The 5,727-nt window shown below is 38.8% G+C and overlaps 1 long non-coding RNA gene across 1 annotated transcript; it reads left to right on the top strand.

Annotated features, from left to right (window-relative positions):
• The first annotated feature begins 3,391 nt into the window (after window positions 1-3,391).
• LOC110666744 (uncharacterized) lies at window positions 3,392-4,613 on the top strand. The gene is made up of 2 exons (XR_009146129.1): window positions 3,392-3,549; window positions 4,097-4,613. It is a non-coding gene; the product is annotated as an uncharacterized LOC110666744 (long non-coding RNA).
• The last annotated feature ends 1,114 nt before the right edge of the window (window positions 4,614-5,727 follow it).

The raw sequence follows: 5,727 nt of genomic DNA, 5'->3' as shown, positions 1-5,727 counted from the left end.
AAAATGAATGAATGAAATGCACCTAGGAATGCCCTGATTCAATTCTTGGTGGCTAAGAATTGAATTCCTTAGAAATCCATGATCATACCATATTTACTGTTTATCTGTAACACCCCAAAATTTTAAATTTTGTTATTTTATGAGTATTATTAATATTTTAATTTTATTTAAATTTTAAGAAATTATTTGAGATTTTTCGGATTTTAAAAATCGGGTTCGATTTTCCGAAAATATAAACTTTGATGATTTTTAAAAATTAATTTAAAGACCACATGGAAAAACTAAAAATATATTTGCAGTCTACAAATTTTTCTGAGTTTTCTAGAATTTTTTCGAAATTTTTGGACCTTGTTTTCGGTCCCGAGGCAGAGTAAAAAATTTAAAATTTTGTATTCCGAATCGAACCGGCCGAATCGAACCAGATCGGATCGGACCGGTCGAATCGGACTGGTCTTCTTCTTTTTCTTCCTCCTCCTCGCACGCGTCCGACCCCTCTCCCCTTTTCTCTCTTTTTCTCTCTCCTCCCTCCTCCCCTTGCCGCGCCGCCGCCTCCCCTGCCATCCCAGCTCGCCGGCGCGCCGCCTCACCCCTCCCCCAAAACCGGCCGCTGCCTGGAACGCCGAAAAACGGTGCCCGAAGTGGAGAGACGCGCGCGCGCGACCGTTCGTCTTCCCGACCAAAATTCGGCCGATCTGGCCACCAATCGGACCGGGTTTTGTGTCTAAACTCATCTACTCATTGGGAGCTTTCCATAGATACCAAGAACACCGAAATCCATCAAGCGGTTTGTCCAATTTTTGCCGGGGAAGTTTTAGCCCATTTTGAATTTTGGGCTAGATTTCTCACAAACCGTAAACCCCACGAGAAAACCGAGAGTACCAGAGCGCTCCACTCGTCGAGAGCTTCGCGGCGACATAAATTTTGAATTTTTCCGACACCGTTTTTCGGTGGGTCTCACAGAACTTCGCAGTGTTTTTCCGAGCATTAAATGAGCTTAGAAAATTCTGAAAAATTTATGTACTAACCCCCGTGTTATGGCCTTCGTGTAGGTATCTTCAATTCGCGAAAATTCGACAGTTGTCCGGGTCTGTGAATTTCTGGCTAGACAGACTGGCTACCAGAAAAAAATCTTCGAATTGAATCGAGGTTTTGGGTACCCTACCATTGTCAAACGTCCCGAGCACGTCCCCGAAGTCGGAATCGGCAAAGTTAAACCCGAACCTTGCTTTTTCGTAATTTTCTAGTGCTTAAATAGGATTAAAAATTCATAAAATATTCGTAGTAGCTCAGAAAATTATGATTCTTTTTGCAATAGCCTAATAATATTGCTAAGAACCGCGGGGCAAAGTTTTAGAATTTTTAGAGCTTATTTGGGCAGTTTTTGCAAAATGATCAATTATAAGGACTAAATTGAAATTTTACATATTGTGATGGATGACTGATTTGATGGGCCCAGGAGGGGCTGTGTGATGTGATTGAGTTGTGGATATATGGATTGTGAATATAGAAGTGTGTTTTGAGCCCTTTTGCAGGTTGGGTAGGTCCTAGGTATAGGGGAGACTCTACCGGATTTTCGGCACGACTTAGGACGTATTTGGTCTTTTCATGATTTGTATTGAGTCGATTGTGTTAAATAATTGTAATGTAATTGTCAGGTGAGCCGGGACAGCTTTCTTCCTCCGTCCAGCCACCACAGTGACTGTTGTCAAGTCTGTGAGTAAAATATTAATTTTAATTGTAATTTCACTATTATTATATATTCAAGCATGCCCATGCATCACTTATATGTATATATCTATGTAGATAAACTTTAGGCACGGTTTATGTTGCATTCATAACTGTGAAAGTGCCATGTATGTTGTGGTAATTTGGAGCAGTGTGCATGCGTTGGCGTGCGTGTGATGTGGTATGGACTATGGATAGGACGGGTAGACACGGCTTGAGATCTTCGCTGGGACCCGGTCCTTCGGGGTAGACACGGCTTGAGTTCTTCGCTGGGACCCCGATTTGGTTATTAAGTGGAAGTCCGAGTTGAGTTCTTCGCTGGCACAGTTGGAATTAAGAGAGCTGTATAGGGGATCAGCTCCCATATATATTATGATTGATATTACTGGGTGCGTGAGTGCTCCAAATTACCTTTTTGATGTTATGATGTGAAATTATTGCTGGTGTTACATTTCACTCTACAGGGTGCATTAGTTTTTAGATAGTTATCGAGATTATGGTTAAAATTGATATTTTACTCTCTGAGTCGAACGCTCACTCCTGTTCAATATTTTTTCAGGCTACAGGAGGATTTTATTGTGGTTAACCTGCTTTTCTCCTTCGCAGGTTGTTTATCAATATTTGTGTAATTTTATTTACTCCTAGAATTTTCGCATGTGTTAGAAATGTTTAAATGATTCGGGTCTGTAATATAAATTGTTATGTAGACCTGTAAAATTTTTATATGCATGTTTGATGGACTGGATGAGGGAGCTGAGCTCCCATTTATCTTTATGCTGATATGAGTATGTGGAGGGTGAGCTGAGCTCCGCAATTGATGATATATTTTGTTTACAGGTCGAGTGAGTCAAAAACTCCCCGTTGAAAGGTCCACTTTATGGCCGGACTCTGTCCGGTTGATTTCTTGAAATTGGGCCCAAATGGGACTTAGAGTTGGGTTAATGAACAATTAGGCTTACTACGGGCCTCAGGGGCTTTAAGCTGGCCTAGGTCCTAGTGCCGGTCCGGCCCATAAGTTGGGTCATGACATTATCTGTTAATGTATGAGATGTATGAGAATGTATGCAAGTATATGATAAATGCATACTAAATGGATAATGTGAAAAGTGAGACCTTAATAGTAATTAGGATAACCACAAAATCTTCCAAACAAATGATTAAATTGGAAATGATTTAATTAAAGTAATTATAACATGGGCCCTCCATTGAAGTAATTATTTTAAGAAATTTAAAATACTTGCATAAGATGCAATTAATTTAAGAGATTTTCTTAAGAATAATTGTTAAGCATGAGATGTTATAAATATGTAAATGGTTGGTGGCTAATATTGGATTTATCTGAGGACATTAAAATTATTTGCATAATTACTGGCTCAATGAGATCAACTTAACTAATGCAAGATAAGTCAATATTGGATGTACCTGAGATTTTGAGTATTAGGGGCTAGCTAAAGGATTAAACCTCACATGAGATGTGATGGGTAAGGAGTTGCTCACTTATTGTACCTAGTATATCTTCATTCCCAAAAACTTAAACTCAACATCATTCTCCTTCTATAACCATAAACTCATAAAAACTCAAACTTTTCTTTCCTTCCCTCTCTCTCTCTCTTTTTTTTTTTTTTTTTTTTTTTCTCTTTGGCGCACCATCACCTCCATTATTCGTTTCTTACGTTTGCCATTGTACCATGACTGACATCGGCTCTCCTTTAGTCGTACTTGCCGTCGCTCAGCATCCACCACCGGCAAACCTCTTCGCCGATAGCTTTCAGTTCATCTTCAACAATTCCCATGTTGTTTCGGTCCATACTTGACATATACTAGGTACATTTTCATCTCCTCTTTTCGATTTTATGCTTTCTTTGAACCAAACCTTGGCACTAATAGCCATTTTTCAATAATATGGGTGAGTATTGTCTGTGTATTTTGATTTGAATGAGATTTGAAAGAATTTAAGAAGGGTTGGAGAAATTGCAAGTACTGTGAGTTTTGTTTATTCGGATAATAAATTGGTACCTTTATGCTATCTAAGTTTTATTTGTACACTTGGGGCATGTTAAATAATTTGCTTGCATTATGTTTGTCCTCAAATTTTGCACTGTAAAAATGTCATCCATTAGTAATATCTCCCCTGACTACCTTTATTCCGGGACCTAATACTTCTTCAGCCCTGAGAGTTTTCTCACCTCCCAACTTTTCAATGTTTAGCATTAACCCTTTTTCCATAGTAGTTAGAGGTAAATTTTCCACTGCACCTAAACTTACATTAATGCTGCATCCCGATCGAATTGTGCTATTTGTTGCTCTTATGCTTCTGTGTTTCCCTATAGGTTGTGTTTGTTGCTTTTTCAAAGATTGGCCTTTATTTTAGCAGGTCAAGTTTCTGTCCATTCCCGATGCAGGGGAAACTCTGCCAAAATTTTCTCTGACCAGGTGCTGTTATTGCTTCTGCTGATGCTACCTCAAGTTGTTCTCCTTCTTCATTCAGTAGCTCTTCGAGTGCTGGTCCTTGTACAACTGGTTCATCTGTGACAATAAGTATTCTCATCCCATTTGCATCTCTTTTGACCACTTTCCATGGTGTTTCCTAGTTGTCTTTAACTCCTCTTTAATTCTTCCTCTGCAGGACCTGGATGTGGCCAATGTCAGCATTAGTCCTTTGCATACCACTACTGTTTTCCTGATTTTCGTTTTCCCCCTAGCCAAATTGATGAGATATTTAATTAGAACACCCTAAAAATTATTCTTAAACCGAGGAGATTAAGTATTGGCCAAGATACACAATTGGATAGGCTGAGTGAATTGACAGGTTATCTCTTATATACTTAGGCCCCTGGCATAAGATCGTTATCCAGAAATTAATTTACTTGACTTGCTTTGCACCTCCATTCTGGCCTAAACTCATATCAAGTTCTCTTCGACTCTGGTCTCACACCTATGTAGCACGGAAACGGAAACGCGGACACGGGGAAACGCGGAAACGGACACCGGGAAACGCGTAAATATAAAAAATATAGGGATATATTTATAAATAAATAATATATATATATATATATATATATATATATATATTTGAAAGTTTTAGTTATAACAAATTTAAATATTAAAATAAAAAAAAATAATGAAATTAATTAATTAATTAATTTATTTATTTATTTATATATTTATAATTATAAATAATTGAAATAATAAATATATAGAATAATAAAATTAATATTAAAATGCTGAAAATAAAAGCTTGAGAGTTTTAATACATTGAAAATTGAAAAAAAAAAAAGATTAAAAAAAAATCAAACAGAAGATTCGGGCAAGGAGCACTGGAGCAGAGCCATGAAGAAGGAGCAGCGCCATCAGGGGCAAGGGAGGCTGATTGGCAGAGCAGCATCGGACGGGGAAGGAAGCTCCCATCGCCGGCACGCTGCTCACCACCAGGTACTCCTCCTTCTTCTCCTCTTCTTCTTCTTCTTCTTCTTCTTCTTCTTCTTTTTTCTTTGCCTTCTCCTTTCTTCCCGGAGGTGCGACTTTTTTTGTTTTTTTTTTTAAAGAAACGCGTGTCCGGCGAAGGAAACGCATTTCTGATTTCAAGGAATTACGGAAACGGCCCGGAGACGTTTCCTCGCCGTGTCCTAACGTTTCCGGCAAGGAAACGTTTCCGGAACGGGGAAACGCTCCTGCCTCCCGTTTCCGTGCAACCTAGTCTCACACCTGCAACTCCTTCATCCTGCCAATGGGACCAATGTCCATTAGACTTAAAGATATTTACATGTTAAACAATCTACCAATAACTAAGACTGATGCTCCAGCTTGATCACAAAACCTAACCCAAAATATCAACACAAGGGGAAGTTCACTTCTTCAATACCTTGATTTCAGCTAGGACAAGTACCATTATCGTTGTTTATATTATTTTCATCTGGTGCCTCTTTTCCAAGTAGTTGTTCTGCTCTGCATCTGGTCGGCCTTCTATTAAGCTCCTCCCACTAGCCCTTTTTATAGCTATAG

Source organism: Hevea brasiliensis, chromosome 18 (genome assembly GCF_030052815.1).
Source record: "Hevea brasiliensis isolate MT/VB/25A 57/8 chromosome 18, ASM3005281v1, whole genome shotgun sequence".
Taxonomy (NCBI): Eukaryota; Viridiplantae; Streptophyta; class Magnoliopsida; order Malpighiales; family Euphorbiaceae; genus Hevea; species Hevea brasiliensis.
The sequence above is the reverse complement of the archived record's forward strand: the minus strand, read 5'-3'. Positions and strand labels throughout refer to the sequence as shown.